This window comes from Colobus angolensis, unplaced genomic scaffold (assembly GCF_000951035.1).
Source record: "Colobus angolensis palliatus isolate OR3802 unplaced genomic scaffold, Cang.pa_1.0 Scaffold81, whole genome shotgun sequence".
Taxonomy (NCBI): Eukaryota; Metazoa; Chordata; class Mammalia; order Primates; family Cercopithecidae; genus Colobus; species Colobus angolensis.
The window spans coordinates 1,722,863-1,742,614 of record NW_012121932.1 but is presented as its reverse complement, the minus strand read 5'-3'; the positions used below and the strand labels follow the sequence as shown (position 1 = coordinate 1,742,614).

Here is a 19,752-nt window from a genome sequence, read left to right as displayed (position 1 = left end):
GATGGTCTCGATCATCCTGACCTCGTGATCCGCCCGTCTCGGCCTCCCAAAGTGCTGGGATTACAGGCTTGAGCCACCGCGCCCGGCCAGAATTGGTTAAGTCTTTTCTGCAGGATTGCGTGCAGGCCTGGAGATCATATGAAGGTATCCTACCCTTTTGGGGAATCAGGGGGAGAGAGCCCAGGAAAACGCAGGCCTGACCTGGATTTTTGCAATAGGAGGGGAGAGGAAATGTATCTTGCCCAGACCAGCAGTGCCTTTGCCATATATTGCATGCATGCTGATTATGAAAATAAATAATCTTATAATTATTTATAATTCTGAATTAAAGGATATGATGCAATGCTTGTGGATGAAGGACACAGAGTAGCTGTGTAAAAGGTAATAGTGAGTAAGTGCCTTTTTGTGTGATAAGGGTAGTTCTGGCTCTAAGTTGGGTTATAAATGGCATATTAACATTGTTTTACTTTCCTTTCCTTTTTCCTGTTGGTTCTGTATTTCTTGACTTTTCTTCCCCTGTCAAGCTTTTGTTTGATTTTCTTCAGAGTCCTTGCAATTGGAAAAAACATTTCATAGCCATTCTTAGATCAGCCTTACATGTAAAATTTGATATGTGGTTGATTTAGCTTAGTTTCCTTAGGGGCTAAATTAGGCTTAGGTCAAGAGTTTCATCCTAAGCCTGGTCAATTAGTTTGACCCAGAGGACTACTGCATATCCAGAGAGCTGTAACCCTAGCTGGCCATCCCATAAATGCTTTATGTTGGTCAATAGGAAGGAGTCTAGTGAGAAAATGAGAAAGGATTCCTTTGGTGATGTGGCATTGTCTCTAAGTAGTAAAATATCCTCTTCACATTTAGATTGTTTGAGATTTTAGTGCTGAACTGTATTCCTAAGTTAGGAAGCCTTACCATGTGGGCCACTGACTTGATCTGCTTTGCGTTACACGTTTTGCGCTCACAGGGAAAAATTACTTACAGTTGAAAATTAGCCTCAATTCCTAATGCATATTTTTGTATGAAATGTGTACTTTACTTCTACTTAATTTCTTTGTGTCTTTGGAAATTCATCTCTGGAGGTTAATTAGTTCACACTGCATTCCTCAAGTAATTGGAGCATTAGCCAAGGCAGTAGATTGTCAACCTCCAGTGAGTATCACCTGCAGGGCTTGTTAAACAAAGGTTGCTGTTCTTCCCCAGGCCTACCTCGGTTTCTGGATTCAGCACATTTAAGGTAGGCCTGAGAATTTCTATTTCCAAAGAGCTCCCGGGTGGTGCTGATGCTCTTGGTCCTGACCAACTGCATTTTGAGAAGCAATGAGCTGAGAAGTCTTGTTTGGTTCTCCCACCCCTGTTCCTCAGGCTTGGTATGGGTGTCACTTTTTCACTGCACCGGTTTGAATGATTCCATTCCTGGTTACTTTAGAGCTGCAGAGAGACTCGGTTAATGGCCTCGTATCCCTAGCCAGGTTCATGTAAAGCACTAATTAGATGTTTCCATGTTACTGGATCTCCTTGGTTATCATCTCCAGTCCAGACCTCTCTGCTTGCTACCAAACAGTTGGGTTTATCTGGTGCTTATATTCATTTGAGTGTCTGCTATACATGCCAAATCCTACCTGTCTCAACTTGAACTCTCCAGTTTCTTGTCACAAAATGTGCTGCTTCCAAATTACCTATCTCAGTGACATTGCTGTCTATTGAGTTAGCTGCTCAAGCCAGGCATTTGGAGTTTTCTTCAACCTGTCATTCTTAGCACCCTCAATCCATTTTCTCAAACCCCAGTAACAAATCCCATCAGTCATTAGGTCCTTCGAGTTTGAGTCTGTAAAAGTATTTTCCATTTGCTCTTTTCCCTCCATCCTTACTGCCTCTTGAGATTGTTCCAAGAGCATTGTTGTGGTTTGAATGTCCCCTCCAAAACTCATGGTAAAATTTGATTGCCATTGTCAGCAGTGTTAAAAGGTGGGAACTTTAAGAGGTGATTAGGAGGAGCCTTCATGAAGGGATTAATGTCAGATTTGTTATCTCAAGAGTAGATTGTGATAAAGGGAGTCTGGCCCCTGGTGCCTTTCTCCATCTTCCGTGCTTGCCTCTGCCTTCCACCTTTGCACCATAGGATGACCCTGGCCAAATACTAGCACCATGCTTTTGGACTTTTCCAGCCTCCGGAACTGTGAGCCAAATAAACTGCTCTTTATAAATTACCTAATCTGTGATATTCTGTTATAGCAGCAGAAAATTATTTTTATTCTTTCAGTGCTGCAAAAAGGGTTTTTGAAATCACAAATTTTTGAAGATTTTACTCTTTTGAGTACTATTTAAAGTCTTTCACTCGTTATTCCACTTATGATATGGATTCCTGACTATCTTCCCATCCCCATCTGCTGCTCTTTCTCTCTCTCTCCGCTAGCGCTCCTAACGCTTAGTGGTGTTTAATTCTCCTCTCCTTTGTTACATTCATACCCAGAGTGGCCTTACCCCTTCCTGCCTGCTTTGTGGTCAACTTAACCTCTTTATGGTCAACTAAAGCTCCACCTTCACTCTGCTTCTCTCCACTGAAGCTTTCCTTTCCTTTTCTTTCCTTTTTCCTTTCCTTTTTCCTTTCCTCTTTCCTTTCCTCTTTCCTTTCCCCTTTCCTTTCCCCTTTCCTTTCCCCTTTCCTTTCCCCTTTCCTTTCCCCTTTCCTTTCCTTTCCCTTCTTTTCTCTCTCTCACCTCCCCTTCCCTCCTCTCTTCTCTCTCTCTTTCTCTCTCTCTCTCTTTTTCCCATTCCTTTCTTTGTCTTTCTTTTTTTTTTTTTTAGATGGAGTCTTGCTCTGTCTCACAGGCTGGAGTGCAGTGGTGCGATCTTGGCTCACTGCAACCTCCACCTCCTGGGTTCAAGCGATTCTCCTACTTCAGCCTCCTGAGTAGCTGGGATGATAGGTGTGCAGTCACCACACCTGGCTAATTTTTGTATTTTTAGTAGAGACGGGGTTTCACCATGTTGGCCAGGCTGGTCTTGAACTCCTGACCTCAGACGATCTGCCCAGCTTGACCCAAAGTGTTGTGATTACAGGCATGAGCCACTGAGCCCGGCCTTTCTTTTCTTTCTCTCTCTTTTTCTTCTTTCTTTGACAGGGTTTTGCCTTTTCGCCAAGGCTGGAGTGCAGTGGGGTGATCATGGCTCATTGTACCTCGAACTCCTGTATTTAATTGATCCTCCCACCTCAGCCTCTCAAGTATCTGGGACCACAGGTGTCAGCCACTATGCCTGGCTAATTTTAAAAAAATTTTTGTACAAATGTAGTTTCCCTATGTTCAAGCCCAGGCTGGTCCTGAACTCCTGGGCTCAAGCGATCCTCCTACTTCAGCTTCCCAAAGTATTGGGATTCCAGGCGTGGGCCCCTGTGCCCAGCCCATTCCTTACTTTATAGTCCCATAGCACTTTGAAATTACCAACATTAGTAAGTTTACCACATTATACCTGTTTACCATCCTATCTCCTCTACTAAGTGAAAAGCCTCTCTGGTAGGGATCTTACTCAGTTCATCTTATGTGGAGATTGGGTAGCCATAGCTATGATGATGATGATGTTGCCATTTTGCAGATAATGAATTAGAGTTGATTATTTTTAAAAAGTGTGGCCGGGTATAGTGGCTCACGCCTGTAATCCCAACATTTTGGGAGGCTGAGGCAGACGGATCACGAGATCAAGAGATCGAGATCATCCTGGCCAACGTGGTAATAAAATCCCGGTCTCTGCTAAAAATTGGCTGGGCATGGTGGTGTGCGCCAGTAGTCCCAGCTACTTGGGAGGCTGAGGCAGGAGAATCACTTGAACCTGGGAGGTGGAGGTTGCAGTGAGCCAAGATGGCACCACTGCACTCCAGCCTGGGAGACAGAGTGAGACTCCATCTCAAAAAAAAAAAGTGTTATAGAATCAGTGAATGAATGCATTTCTGAAATGCTGACCTGAGGGATAAGAGCCCAGCCTAGTTTGCAATTCATTATTTATTCTTTGATAAATAATTACTATGCTCTGGGAAAATTGCATCTTGTTAATGACTATATGTGATTTTAAAAAATTAAACAGATATCAGTATGTATTATACATGTCTTATTGTCTTTGTTCATTTGAGGAGACAAATTCTGTTTTTAAGGTATTTTCTGAAGTTACTCATACTATGGTTCTTTTTTTTTTTTTTTTTTTGAGACGGAGTCTCGCTCTGTCACCCAGGCTGGAGTGCAGTGGCCGGATCTCAGCTCACTGCAAGCTCCGCCTCCCGGGTTCACGCCATTCTCCTGCCTCAGCCTCCCAAGTAGCTGGGACTACAGGCGCCCGCCACCTCACCTGGCTAGTTTTTTGTATTTTTAGTAGAGATGGGGTTTCACCGTGTCAGCCAGGATGGTCTCGATCTCCTGACCTCGTGATCCGCCCGTCTCGGCCTCCCAAAGTGCTGGGATTACAGGCTTGAGCCACCGCGCCCGGCCCATACTATGGTTCTTAATATTGTTTTGCTATACTTGAGTACTTAAAAAACATGGTAATTTTTCCTCTCATTTTCAAGTCCAGGAAATTTTGTAGATCATGGGAAAATAAATATCACAGAAGGGTTAGGAAGCAGGAACATTTCAGGGTTAAGACCTAAACCTTTCAGATTTGGATTTACTGCTTAGAATATAGGTAGTTTCTGGCCAGGCTGGGTGGCTCATGCCTGTAATCCCAGCACTTTGGGAGGCAAGGTGGGCGGATCATGAGGTCAGGAGATCGAGACCATCTTGGCTAACACGGTGAAACCCCATCTCTACTAAAAATGCAAAAAATTAGCTGGGCGTGGTGGCAGGCGCCTGTAGTCCCAGCTACTCGGGAGGCTGAGGCAGGAGAACTGCGTGAATCCGGGAGGCGGAGCTTGCAGCGAGCGAGATTGCGCCACTGCACTCCAGCCTGGGCAACAGAGTGAGACTCCATCTTAAAATAAAAAAAAAAAAGAAAATAGAATATACTTAATTTCCTTCGTATGCATTATTTTCTTTTGTATGATATATAAAAGAGAAAAAGGCCGCATCCCCCATTATTCATACTCAAAGTTACTAGTTTTTACAGTAAGAGAAAGATGGCGAGACCCCATGACACCATGTCAAGGCAGATTTGCCAGCTCACTCATATCCAAGACAGCCTGTTCTACTTATAGAACTATAATAAGCAGCAGTGATATCATTGATATTTCCCCCCCTAAATCACAAGCTTGGCTCTCACCATTATTTTAGTTCCTAAGTTAAAGGGATTAAGGCAGATTTCATGGTCATGAAAGTGAATTTGTCATGAATTACGTATATACTTCAGCTTGATGTTTAAGGCTCTCCACAAATGATTCCCAGGTGGGCCTCTGATTTCTTCAGATTTGTGTTCCACTATTCCTCAGGGTTATGCCAAACTGCAGGTGTTTCCTGAACAGGCCCAGTCATTTTCCACCTAATATGGTGCTGTTTCCTTGCCTAAGAGTCCTAACACTCATCATTGCCTATCAAAACCATCCCTCTGAGCCCTCCTTCAATACCACTTTCTCTGGGCAGCCTTCCCTAATCGCTCTCTGGGTCAGGCCCCTTGCCGTTCTGGCCTTGGCATTGACCTCACTGTGCTCTGTGTCCTGGTTAACCTGCCTCATCCCCTCATTGGCCTGTCAGCTGCCTGGGAACTGCCACTGCTTCACTCCATCACGTCCCTCCGTGTAACTGTCCATGCAGGTCTGCCTGCCCCTTGCCCAAGAATACCCTGTGAGGCTGAGGCTGCCCTTCCTGTGTCATGACAGACACCCGTTGTGGCACCACTTTGTGTAAGCTGTCTCCTCTCTTGGTGCGGGCACCAGTCTACCTTCTGTGCTAGAATCTTTTCTAAGATATGTCTGATATTTTAACTCTCCTGCTTAAAATCTTTCTTGCCACCATATATTGTTTACACACACACACACACGTGCACACACACATTTTCTTTTTACCTTTAATATATGTATAACATACATGCATACATATATGTGTGTGTACATATAACATACCTACATATGTGTGTGTGTATGTAGTAATGGTACAAGGAAATACCAGAAGGATAGACACGAAATACAAGGTATGGTGGGCAGGGGTGGAGGTGAGGACGGACATGTGATACTGTTTTGTTTCCTAAGCTGAGTGATGGAAACGTGTGTTTATTACAGTCTCCCTTCTAAAATATTTCATTTTAAAAACTGCTTATGATTAAAGTACACACTCTAGCAGAACACTCAAGGCTCTGCATAGCTCTTTTTTTAAAATGTGAGCAGAAAGTCTCATTTATTTTTGTCTGAAGCACACAGGAGCTCACTCAGCACAATACAATAAGCGAATCATACACATATTGAGAAAAAAATGTTCCCATGAATACATATGTATATATTCTTAAGAGCAGCAATCAGGAGTTTAACGACAATGTAAAGTGGTTTTCTCTAAATAATGCTTTCTGATGTGCTTTTGGGTAGGAAATGGACAGGTAAATCACCATCACGTAACAGATGAGCTAAGAATAACATCTGTTACCCAAGTCACTGGAACCCTGTGGACTGTGAAAGCCCTCTTGGAGTTTACATTTAATTCCATCATTGGCCTAGTTGACTTCTACATTTCACTAAATTTGGAAAAGATCAAGAAACTAACCCCTCAACTCTCAATCTCTCACACTCAGGGATGTGGGAAGGAAGGGCAGGTGAGATCAGATGTCAACACAGTCAGGGCTCTGCATAGCTCTTGATGGCACCTAAATTCCTAGCCTTGTCTGGCCTCTCACCTAAACATCTCTTGGGTCCCTGTGAACCTTCTCCAAACATTTCTCAGGGTTGAAAACCTTGTTGCTTTGACTCATGCTGTTATTGTTACTTCCTGCCCCCACTCCAGTTCTTTTTTACATCTGATTACATAGTAATCTTTCTGATTCTTTAATGTTTATATGATTTTTATGTCTTTTTTGGAGGTTTTATCTGATGTTCCCTTTTCATTATTAGGGATAATAATATCCCTAATAATAGTTACATTATCATTGTCATCTTCTCTGCCTTCCTGTAGTACTGTACTGTTTGCTTATTTTCACACCTTTGGAGACATTTTGTAATTTATTTATCCTTGGGTTTATGGCATCTGATGCAGAGTACATGTTCAATAAATGTTTAGGGAGTTGATGAGTAAGAGATATAAGAGAAATGTTTTTAATTGAAGTAATTTTTTAAGAGTGTGTCCAAAAAAACTTCAAAACAGATTGAAAGGAATATTTCTTGGGTTCAGTATCTGAAATTTTGTTTGCAAATCTAATGGATTTACACATGGATTTCCTAGCTCAAACCCATGATTTGTGTTGGATACTCTTCTTCTGCTTTTCCCATTTGCTTTATGGTGGTGGATTTGTTTTTAAATAAATAAATAGCTGTTCGTGCTCCTCGTCCTCTCTTTTCCCCCATCGCCATGGAGTAGCTTCATGGTTTCTGTAATAGTATCTGTGGATGTGTGTGAGTCCCAGTTGGGAAGCAGCTGTAGGCTGCGAAGTGGTACCACTTGTACAGAGTGATTTCTGCCATCAGCGCTGCTTGTTCTGGGGTGGAGAAGTGACACCTCCATTTAGAGGAGAAGCTGCAGAGTTTATTTTTGTGGCAGACATGTCCCCTTGAAGAGCTGTAATAACCATAATAAAGGAGGATTATGCTATATTAGGTTTATGAAGGGTGCACCAGTCTGTTACCAGGGTCAGTGGTGACAGCTCAAGCCAGCAATTAGGTTTCATTTAAGACTCCAGGAGGCAATTAGCATTCCCTTCTGCCCAGGAAATACTGTGATCTATTAGGCCTATTCTTTTGCATTATACATTTTGTAAAATGTGCTTTAGATGATGAAGGTACACATTTTTTGACATATAAACAAGTCTTCAATTTATCATTTGAAAAATGGGGCTGACTTTTAGACTCCCTGTGTGTTTAAATCCGTGGGTTATAATGACTAATATCCTGGGTGGATTGTGCTTTTTAAATCAGTACATTTTTAAAAGATCATATATATTCTTTTATTCAAAGGTAAGGAATTTCTTATGGAATATTATATAATTATGTGATTTATGAGGGGAAAAATGAGACTGATGTGAAACAAATTAAAACTCCAAAATAATGAAAGGACATCTACCAGTCTTAATTATATTCTTTAGAAAATTATTGTTTTACTTAAGAAGTGTCTAAAAATAAAGGCTGGAGAGGATGATCTGTGCAGTGCTTCTGCTGAGCAGCTGTTTGGTTGTTTTTAAAATGAGACTTGTTTTCTGAGTGCCAGGTTAGGTATGAGTGTGTACTTTGTGCCCCTTCATCCTTATGAAAGTGTTTAGGAATTTTAGCTTTGTCAATGAATATGCAGTAATATTTAGTAGTTATTCAAACTGGTTTCCTCCCTCCGCCCCTCTTCCCTCCTCCCTCTTCTTTATTCCCTTTCTCACTCCTGCCTCATCCCCCTTCTTCCCTTCCTTCCTTTGGAATAAATTTGCTCAAATAATAATAAATTATTCCTTTGGAATGAATTAGTTTGGAAGATTCTGATAGATTAATTACCATATATGTGTTCAACATTAATATATTTTTGGGTATGATAAAAGAGAGAAATGCACAGTGAGCAGCACATCAGGCCAGAAATGCAAAGACCACCTATTTCCATGGGGCAATTAGGCTATCTCCTTATTGTTTGGTTCTTGGTTTGCATTTTTTTCTCATTTGTAGATGATAAAACTGTAATAGTGACTCAGCACAGTACTTTGAAATCTGTGTATGTTGACATATTAAAGGCTCTGAGAAGTTCTGCTGTAAATGAAATGTTTCAAAGCTAAATTCATTTTAGTAAGAATCTTTAAAAAAAAAATCTATATTATGGGACACCTGTAATATGGAAGGGCATTAACAGCAAATGGAATACCTATCAGAGAAATCTTGGTTTAGAAGGTACCTTGAATAGAGAAGACATGTTTGTGGTCTTTAAGAAACTCAACATCTAATTTAGACCATGTAGTGACTTGGATCGTTAAAATGATTAAACATTTAAAGTCATCATTAGCAGACCAGAATTAACTTTAATTTTTTAAATAGCTAAACTTTTGTGTTTTGTAGCATGTAACAAGAGCAAATTCAAAGCAAAACATCAGGAATTATTCACAAAACCAATTTTCAAGGAAAGTTTAAAGAGCAGTAAGCATTTAGTTTGATTTTTTGTCTCTATGGTACATTGAAGAGTAATGTTCAGTTTAAATTTGAGGCACTGTGGCAATCTCATCCTTCAAAGAAAGATTCGGAGATATCCATTTGTCTGGCTTATGGAGGCTAGAAAATGTGATTAATATTAATATATACACTACGGAAAAATCTTGGTTCTGCAAATTCTGGCCTTCAGCCCTCCGTCTCCCCCACTTACTTAGAATACTGCCAAGAAGCAAGCAAGCAAGCAGGCTAGGGAGGTGTAAGCCACTGAGAGCTTTAGAAATGCCATTGCAATTATTTTATTAATAGCTGCCTCTGTTCAAATTGTTTTGTGTAATTGGGCACGTAACAGGCATTGTGAATATAAATAATATGAACAGCTTTTCCCCACCATGGCCTCTTTAGTTATGTCAAGCTAATTTGTTCAGTATTCTCTTCATCAGTTTTCCCCACTCCCATCTTTGGCCTTTTGTACAGGAAAGCTTTATGTATAGAAACCCCCTCTCTGCTATAACCTTTAAACTTGTAACAACATTATGAAAGAGATGTTGTTTTTATCTATAGTTTATCCTTGAGAAATGTGAGAATTAAAGAAGTTATTTGCTCAGTTCTCATAGCTAGTAAGTGGAATAAGTGGCACATGAACCCGTTCTCTCTGATTCCATAGCCCAAGTTCTTTTTTATTTATTTTTTATTTTTCATTATACTTTAAGTTGTAGGATACATATGCACAATGTGCAGGTTTGTTACATAAGTATATATGTGCCATGTTGGTGTGCTGCACCCGTTAACTCATCATTTACATTAGGTATATCTCCTAATGCTATCCCTCCCCCCTCCCCACACACCATGACAGGCCCCGGTGTGTGATGTTCCCCACCCTGTGTCCAAGGGTTCTCATTGTTCAGTTCCCACATATGAGTGAGAACATGCGTTGTTTGGTTTTCTGTCCTTGCGATAGTTTGCTCAGAATGAAGGTTTCGAGCTTCATCCATGTCCCTCCAAAGGACATGAACTCATCCTTTTTTATGGCTTCATAGTATTCCATGGTGTGTATGTGCCACATTTTCTTAATCCAGTGTATTATTGATGAACATTTGGGTTGGTTCCACGTCTTTGTTATTGTGAATAGTGCCACAATAAACATACATGTGTCTTTATAGCAGCATGGTTTATAATCCTTTGAGTATGTGCCCAATAATGGGATGTCCATAGCCCAAGTTCTTAACCACCACGTCAGGCTCAGAAGTCTGTGTAGGTCAAGTACATGTGTTCCTTCCTCCTTCCATTCATTCTTTCCTTTTGTCTATCCATCAGCTTGTTTAATAAATGCAGTTTGATGTTTTTGAAAGTGGAGATGTTTTTCTGTGGTCATAATCTTGAAAAGAATCAGCAACTAATAACGTAGCCTTTAACCCCATGTAGCTGTTCAGCATTTGAAATGTGGCTAGTCGGAATTGGGATATTGCTGTCAGTGTCAAATACACACGGGACCTTGAAGACTTGGTATCAAAAAAAAAAAAGTAAAATATCTTTTTTTTATTATATGTTGACATAATATTTTGTGTATATTGAGATAAATCTGTTGTCAAAATTAATTTCACCTGTCTTGATTTGCTTTTCTATGTGACTACAAGGGAATCGACAATTACATATGTGGCTTGCATTTGTGGATCACATTATATTTCCTTTGGACAGCACCATCATAGATGGTTATCAGACTACTCTTAGGTGCCCTAGTTCTTCAGTGATGCCTAAGGGGACTGGAGGAAAATGGTTAGAGACAGAAAGTAAAAGTAGTTATAGGCGATGGTGAGATGTAAGCCTGATGACACCTCGATGACCACCAGAGAGAGACTAATATTAATTGGCATTTAGTTACTGCAGTACTTACCATGTGCAAGTGCTTTGTCCAGCACTTTAAGTGGATTATCTTTCTTGATCCTTACGACAACCCTGTGAAGTAAGCTCTGTCGTTGGCCTATTATAGATAAGACGACTCGGGCTTAGAAAGGCTCAGTAACTTGCACAAGATCCTACAGCTAGTAAATAAATACTAGTTAGGTATGTAACGTCATGGCATGCAAATACTAGTGAATGATGGAGCCTAGTGTCAAATCTGGGCATGAATCCAGAGCTTGTGCTTATATCCACCCTTCATCACCACTTCTCGAAGGCAGAAAGGAAAACATTACCTAGACCTGATCTACAGCAGCCCTTCTGCTCATTAGTATCTACTGGGGGTACCCATTATTTTCCCCAGCAGTGAAAGGCATCATCTTTAAATTAGGCAATATAGTAAAAACCATTGATGTTCCAGGAATGAGCTCCAGTTATCAGGAAATGATAAAAAATCTAACTGAACGTGTTCCATTTACTAACTCACGGTTGTCCTAATTAGAAAGATATTTAACAGAAATTGTTTTTAGAAACTTGAAGCATACTTCAGATTCTTTTGTAACTGAGAGACGTGGGTTTATTTCATAGCAAGTACAGATTTTGTAAATAAAAATATTAGGCATTTTTTCTCTCAGTGTATCAGCATGTTTAAAAAATTGGTATAAACTTAGCCACAAACCTATGACCGGCTATTTAAATTTTTTTTCATGTTTTTTATAGGTTGGTGCAAAAGTAATCACAGTTTTTGCTGTTAAAAGTAATGGCAAAACCCACAATTACGTTGACATCAATCTAATAGTTAATGTTCATATATAGACATAACTTCATAGTCGTAATTTTATGCACTCCTTCATAATATATACATAATTTCTGTATTCTTTTTATTTTTTTGAGACGAGATCTTGAGATCCTCCTACCTCAGCCTCCTGAGTAGCTAGGAATACAGGCATGTGCTACCATGCCCAGCTCATTTTTTATTTTTTTGTAGAGACAGAGTATCGCTAGGTTACGCAGGCTGGTCTCGAACTCTTGGGCTCAAGTGATCCTCCTACCTCAGCCTCCCAAAGTGCTGGGATTATAGGTGTGAGCCACCATGCTCAGTTAACTTGTGGTCTTAATAACTAATATTTGTAGCATCTTTTCAATTGATATACTATAAATCCTCTTAATATTTTTTAAAAAACGAATTAATTAATTTTTTAAAGACAAGGTCTTGCTCTGTTGCCTAGGCTGGAGTACAGTGGTGTGATTATAGCTCACTGCAACCTTGAATTCCTGGGCTCAAGCAATCCTTCCACCTCAGCCTCTTGAGTAGCTAAGACTACGGGTATATGCCAACATGCTCTGCCAAATTTTTTTATTTTTCGTAGTGACAGGTTTCATCATGTTTCCCAGGCTAGTCTCAAACTCCTGGCCCCAAGTGATCTCCCCCCGCCCCCCCTTGGCCTTCCAAAATGCTGGGATTATAGGTGTGAGCCACCATACCTGGCCTTTTTTTGTTTTTGTTATTATTGGAAGTATACACATTTTGTATTTCTTGCTGTCGCATAGAAGATGATAGTAAAGATGATTCACATTAATAATTTTTTTGCTGTTGAATTTATTTTAGGATAAATTATGAGTGAGATATAGTGAACATTTTTGTGATTCTTGAATCATACAGATGCAATGGAATTTCTAACGTAGGTCATAAAGATAAATTCATTGGCAACACAGCTTTACCCTCAGATAGGTGAGGGTCTTTGAGATCTTGCTTTCATACAATGTTTGATGACAAGGAAGTGGATTATCCCAGCAAATACTTTTTTTTTTTTTTTTTGCGATGGAGTCTCACTCTGTCGCCCAGGCTGGAGTGCGGTGGCTGGATCTCGGCTCACTGCAAGCTCCGCCTCCTGGGTTTATGCCATTCTCCTGCCTCAGCCTCCCGAGTAGCTGGGACTACAGGCGCCCGCCACCTCGACCGGCTAGTTTTTTGTATTTTTTAGTAGAGACGGGGTTTCATCATGTTAGCCAGGATGGTCTCGATCTCCTGACCTGTGATCTGCCCGTCTCGGCCTCCCAGAGTGCTGGGATTACCGGCTTGAGCCACCGCGCCCGGCCGCAAATACTTTCTTCTAACTCTTGCTTTTGTCTGTTTTTTACAGTTGCCTTCTTTATAATCTGACGAAAGAATTGTTGAACCCTAAATCATACATGTGAAAGGTTGAATAGTAACCTTTGCACTAGATTTACTTTTGTGATAAGTGTTCAGTAATCTTTATGTCATTGAAGCAGACAAAGTGTGTTGGATAGAAATATTTCTGTTATGAGTATGGTATGTACAGAATTGCTGAAAAATGTACTTATAAAGAGGTAGCATCTAAACAGGAATTAAAAGATGTGGCAATGTAGATGTAGGTGCAGATGAAGTATAAACACATACTTCATTGACAAAAATAATTATAAATGATTATATCATTTTCAGTTAATTTCTGGTACTCATTGACTTGCTTTATGTCGATATCTTTTGTGTCTACCTGTTATTTTTTATTCTACTTTTTCGTGAGCGTATTTCAAATATATGTTTGCTATATCCGCTACTATATAACTTGTCATGTTTTGATGACAAGTTGTTGTCATCAAACTAACTGTTGTATTGTGAGCTTTTGCTATCGTAACAGAAAAGGTTCCAACATCTTGCTGGCTTATAACAACAAACATTTATTTTTTGACTGTGTTATGTGAGTGCTATTGGTGGGCTTGGAGGCTTGACTGGGCTCAGTTCAGCTCCACGGTGTCCTCTCACTCAGCGATATAGCCTGAAGGACAGCCCCTATCTCAGACATGCTGTTCCCATGGCTGAGAGTGGTAGTGTAATGAGAAGCATGTAACTGCATTGAAAGCTGTTGTGTGAGGGAATGGTGAATAGGTTGTCTCTTCACATCCCATTGGCCAAAGTATATCACATGACCAAGCCTAGACTCACTGGGTTGAGGACTTCCACTCATCCCATGTGATTCCCAGACAAGTCACAGGGAACTGGATGGGATATGTTATAGGAAGGGAGCAAAGATTCGGGATCAGTAATTCCATCTTTTATTATACCACGATTGGTTACTTAACCGTTCTCTTGTGGCTTGATATTTGGATTTTCTCCAATTTTAACTATTACAAAAAGCATCACTATAAACATTGATGAACAAATTACGTTTATTTTACTTGGAGAGTATTTCATTAGGGTTTAGTTTCCAAGGTAGGTTCTGTGGGTTAGAGGCATGAATTGCTTGTAGATCTTGTTACCTATGGCCAGATTGCTCCCTGGAAAGACTATCAGCTTATAGCACCATCATCAATCTTTAAGTTTGCAACTTTCCTCACATCCTGCTAGTGCTGGTTTTGAAATTTTCATTTTGTTAATCTCATAATTGCTTACCATTTAATTTTTGTAATTACGAATGATGGTATTTAAAAAATATTTAGAACTAATTATATTATTGATCTATTACATTGAATAAAACAAGAGCCACTTACAATTTTCTTACCTTGTTTTGAAAGTCATTAAAAAATACAAAAGAAAACCCCTCATTTTCATCCTCCTTGTTTTCTTAGCCCCATATTTTTCTCAATATAGTACTTTTTTTTTTTTTTTTTCTTTTGAGACGGAGTCTCACTCTGTCGCCCAGGCTAGAGTGCAGTGGTGCGGTCTTGGCTCACTGCAAGCTCCGCCTCCTGGGTTCACGCCATTCTCCCACCTCAGCCTCCAGAGTAGCTGGGACTACAGGCGCCCACCACCAAGCCTGGCTAATTTTTTGTTTTTGTATTTTTAGTAGAAACGGGGTTTCACCGTGTTAGCCAGGATGGTCTCAATCTCCTGACCTCGTGATCTGCCCGCCTCGGCCTCCCAAAGTCCTGGGATTACAAGCGTGAGCCACCTCACCCGACCTTTTGTTTTTTTTTTCTTAAACCACTGAGCTTTTTATTGGCCTCCTGCTCCCCAAAGGGTACCCTGCTTCTGCTGGCTTAATGTCTCAGAACTTTGGTGTTGTTGGTCTCAGACACGACTTTGCCACTCACTTTGTGTCGGGTGGTGGTCTTTTGAATGGTTTGCATGGAGTTGCTGCTGTCCATCACCAAGATTGAAGATTGAAGTCCTCACCGTCTTCCAGCAGGCAGCGGTAGGTAGTGATCCTAGCCTCCGGCTGACCTTGATGTTCAGCAGGACCTCGCACTCCTGGGCCTGGCGCCACCCCTCTTCCTGGGTGTGTGCCAGCTCTGATGCCAGGTGCAGCAGGATCCCGTTGAGCTGCTCCATCTGCAGGGTGTAGTGGACCTCCACCTTCCTCAGGCTGTTCTTCAGGGTGGCCTTCAGATTTTTTGTGGAGTCCAGGTTGATCTCCAAGGACTGGACTGTATGTCTCAGCTCTGTGAGCATCATCTCAGCAGCTCCCAACCTTGGCGGCCTGCATTATGACCACTGTGGTGCTCTCCTCAATCCGCTGAGACCAGCACTTGTCCAGCTCCTCTCAGTTCTTCTGAGCCAGCTCGTCATGTTGGGCCCAGAAGTCTGCCGTGATCTTGGTGAGGTCCTGAGATTTGGGGGCATCTACCTCCATGGTCAACCCAGAGCTGGCAGTCTGGGCTTGTAGGCCTTTTAGTTCGTCTTTGTGGTTCTTCATGAAGAGCAGCTCCTCCTTGAGAGCCTCGATCTCTGTATCCAGCTGCGGCCAAGTGACATTGGTGTCATCAGTGACCTTGTGGAGCCCATAATGTCGCTCTCCACAGACTGGCGCATGGCTAACTCTGTCTCATACTTGACTCTAAAGTCATCAGCAGCAAGACAGGCATTGTCAATCTGCAGAACAATGCAGGCATTGTCCACAGTATTTGCTAAGATCTGAGCCCTCAGGTCCTCGATGGTCTTGAAGTAATGGCCTCCAGTCTCTGACCTGGGGTCCCTTCTTCTCCAGGTGCTCCCAGATTTTGCTTTCCAGCCTCCGGTTCTCAATCTCCAGGCTCCTCAGCCTGTCCAGGTAGAAGGCCAGGAGGTCTTTCAGGCTTTGCATGGTCTCCTCGTTCTGGATGCCTCCTATTCCTGCCAGATGCCCAGCCATCCCTGTGGCCAGGCCTCTGGACCCCAAACCATCCCAGAAGCTGGTGGAGCAGGACACAGAGATCTGAAAACCAGAGCCCTGGGCACCTGCATAGATTCTGGCCACGCTGTTGACCAGCTGGGCGGCTGGATGGAGCCCAGGGACTGGTAATTGGTGGAGAAGGTGGAGCAAGTGGTGAAACTCATGCTGTCCGGGGAGGAGAGTGAGAGGAAGGACCCAGGCTTTGCTGACAACCTCAGTATGCTACTACTTCAATACATATTTATTCTGACATTAAAATAAGACAGTGAAAAAGTAAAAACAAAACATACTTGATAAAAGGTTTTATAACTTTTATCTCAAATCAAATCATAGTAATTATCACTACAGAACTGAGCAAGTGGTCAAACCTGCTCAGATGGCTGAGTTTTGTTTCATATTTGAAAGTCTTACGAGGGAATTTATTTATTGCCCTGCTGCCTAATATTGGATGACTTTAATTCCATGGTTTTCAGAATTGCCTATTGACATATGGTTTACATACAAAATTACCACCTGAAACATAAGAACTTGTCTTTCCTAAAGCTTTCCCCCCACAAACTGTAAATGAAAACTTTTTATTACTGACTGTATCCTCTCATTTGGTTTACCTTACGAGTGTCATGTTGCCTGCTGTTACACTTGTCTGTGTCTTCTGCTTAGAAATAATGGTGTCTAGACAGACCCATAAATATCCTGGGTTATATTTCCTCACTTAAGGCTCTGAGACTTCACAGCAGGGGCAAGAAGACTTGCAGGGCAGACACGAGAAATCTTCAGGCCACTCAATTCAGAGTCCTTTGGTAGAATAGGCAGAGAATGTGCATGTGTATGTGTGTGTGTGTGTGTGTGTGTGTTAGGCTGGGATGTAGAGATGGGTTTTGGAAATGATAGTTGGGTCTTGAAACTACTATTGAAGTGCAAATGCCTCCTCCCTCATTTGGCGGAGAAATGTCAAAAATCCTCGGAACGGAAGAAGCCATTCTCTTTATTTTGGGACACAGCCTGGTAAAACTTGTAAGAAATTATTACGACTCTGTGGGAAGCAAGTGTAAGTGTGGGAGAAGCAAGTTGATGTGTGAAGCAGACATCAGTGTGTGAACCAGAGTTTATTTGAACAGTAGTAGTCGCTGGCGGCAGAATGTTAAAAATGTGAGTATTAAGAGTATTAATGATGTGACTATTAAGACTCGGATTAGTGTTGAAGAAATATGAACTTGAATAGATTTACTATGAAAGTCTTTGGATTTTTTTTTCCTGGAATGGATTTTATTTCTATTTCAGTTCATTTTATATGAGTCTCCCTGGAATTCATTGCAAATTTCTTTTGAAAGGTAAGGACTCATTGATTTATGAAGTTTTGATTTTTTCAGAGGTAAATATTTGGGGAAAAGTTGATACTGATGTTCAGAGTAAATGGGAATGAGGGTGTTTTATATTAATATAGAAGTTAAGTAATTACAGAATAAAAGCTTTTAAATATTAGTGCAGTAAAATGGGATGCTTGTTTGTATTGAATTGTTAGATATCTTGGCCGAATTTATAAAAAGAATGTTACTACTGAACTCTTAAAGGTTGTCATGCCCATTGTAAATATTTTCGTAAACTGCTAATAGTTTTGACAACAAAAGGAGTGCTTATCTTTGGAATATATTCTCCTTCTCTGAATTATTTATTTTGGGAGAGTTGAGGCTAAGGGTGTAAAATGTATTATAAGGCCAGGCGCCATGGTGCACGCCTGTGATCCCAGCACTTTGGGAGGTCAATGTGGGTGGATTGCTTGAGCCCAGGAATTCGAGACTGGCCTGGGCAACATGGCGAAACCCCGTCTCTACAAAAAATACAAAAAGTAGGCAGGCATGGTGGCGCACCCCTGTAGTCCCAGCTACTCTAGAGACTGAGGTGGGAGGATTGCTTGAGCCTTGGAGGCAGAGGTTGCTGTAAGCTGAGATCCTACCACTGATGCACACCAGCCTGGGTGACTGAAGGAGACCCTGTCTCAAAAAAAAAAAAAAAAAAAGAAGAAAGAAGTATTATAGATTTATAGAGCTTTTTGGTTAGGGGTTGGTCACTTATGGGACCCTGCACTGTGTTGCCCCTAAAGAGTTAGTGTTACCCCTAAAGAGTTAGTGTTACTGTGTTCACTCCCTAGTACTTTTTCCTTTCTCTTGCATTTTCCTTCCATTCCTTTGTCTTCCCTCCTAGCCTGAATGTTGGCCTACCAGTGAAATCTGCTTATGGCCTAACCTGATGGGTAATTAACAGACAGTATATTGTGGTTGTTGACCTAAGAAGGCCTGTGACTGTCAGTCTGTTTTAACATGCGTGCATCTATGAGGTATGTACAGTCAGCTCTTTTTCTTAAGTAGAGATTTATCCATCGCCAGTAGTGAATGTTCAATGCAAGGAATAGCTTTTTAAAACATATGGCAAATTTGTGGTTCTTTAGAATCCATTGTCATATAGTGGTTAGTACTTTTTATTGAGACAGAGTCTAGCTCTTTCGCCCAGGCTGGAGTATAGTGGTGCCACTTTGGCTCACTGCAATCTCCACCTCCCAGGTTTAAGCGATTCTCATGCTTCAGCCTCCCAAGTAGTCGAGACTAAAGGCATGTGCCACCATGCCCGGCTAACTTTTGTATTCTTAGCAGAGATGGGGTTTTGCCATGTTGACCAGGCTGGTCTCAAACTCCTGGCGTCAAATGATCTGCCTGCCTCAGTCTCCCAAAGTGCTGGGATTACAGGCATGAGCCACCGTCCCCAGCACGTGTTTGTTGATGTCCACAAGTTGTTAGAGGTTGTTTATAAGGAGGATGGTAGCCAAAACTCTGTTAATTTCTCCCATGTCTCTGTAGAAGGAAAACCTGTGCAGCATACTCTATTTTGCTAGTGTAGTCAGTTGTCAAATAGATACCCAACTTGTGTGTGACCAATCATCTTTTCTCCTTCACTCCGCTGCTTTGAAGACCTTGGTCTCTGAAACACATACTTTTGGTCAGGTATCTATGACATAGTGATTAGGACCCATCTTCTTGACTATTTTTGGCAGAGAGACAGGGTCTCACTCTGTCATGCCCAGGCTAGAGTATAGTGGTGTGACCATGGTTCACTGCAGCCTAGAACTCCTAGGCTTAAGTGATCCTTCCACCTCAGCTTCCTGTGTAGCTGGGGCTACAGGCGTGCACTACCACACACAGCTAAATTTTTTAATTTTTAATTTTTTTTTTGTCAGAGATGAGGATCTTGCTGTATTCCCTGGGCTGGTCTCAAACTCCTGGCTTCAATTAATTTTCCCACCTTGGCCTCCCAAAGTCTTAGAACTACTGGTGTGAGCCACCATGCCCGGCCTCATCTTTTTGACTTACATAGGCTGTGGCTAGTATCATCAAGCTGAAGCCCATTTTTTAAAACAACTGTACCTCAATTATTATTATTATTATTTTTAGATGGAGTCTCACTCTGTCATCCAGGCTGGAGTGCAGTGGCGCGATCTTGGCTCACTGCAACCTCCACCTCCCAGAT

The 19,752-nt window shown here is 41.5% G+C and overlaps 1 protein-coding gene and 1 pseudogene across 2 annotated transcripts in view; one reads left to right on the top strand and one right to left on the bottom strand.

Annotated features, from left to right (window-relative positions):
- The window catches only part of PTPN14 (protein tyrosine phosphatase, non-receptor type 14), a 218,649-nt gene that overhangs the window by 5,872 nt on the left and 193,025 nt on the right, over nt 1-19,752 (top strand). The window lies entirely within an intron of this gene.
- LOC105502772 lies at nt 15,122-16,397 on the bottom strand (annotated as a pseudogene).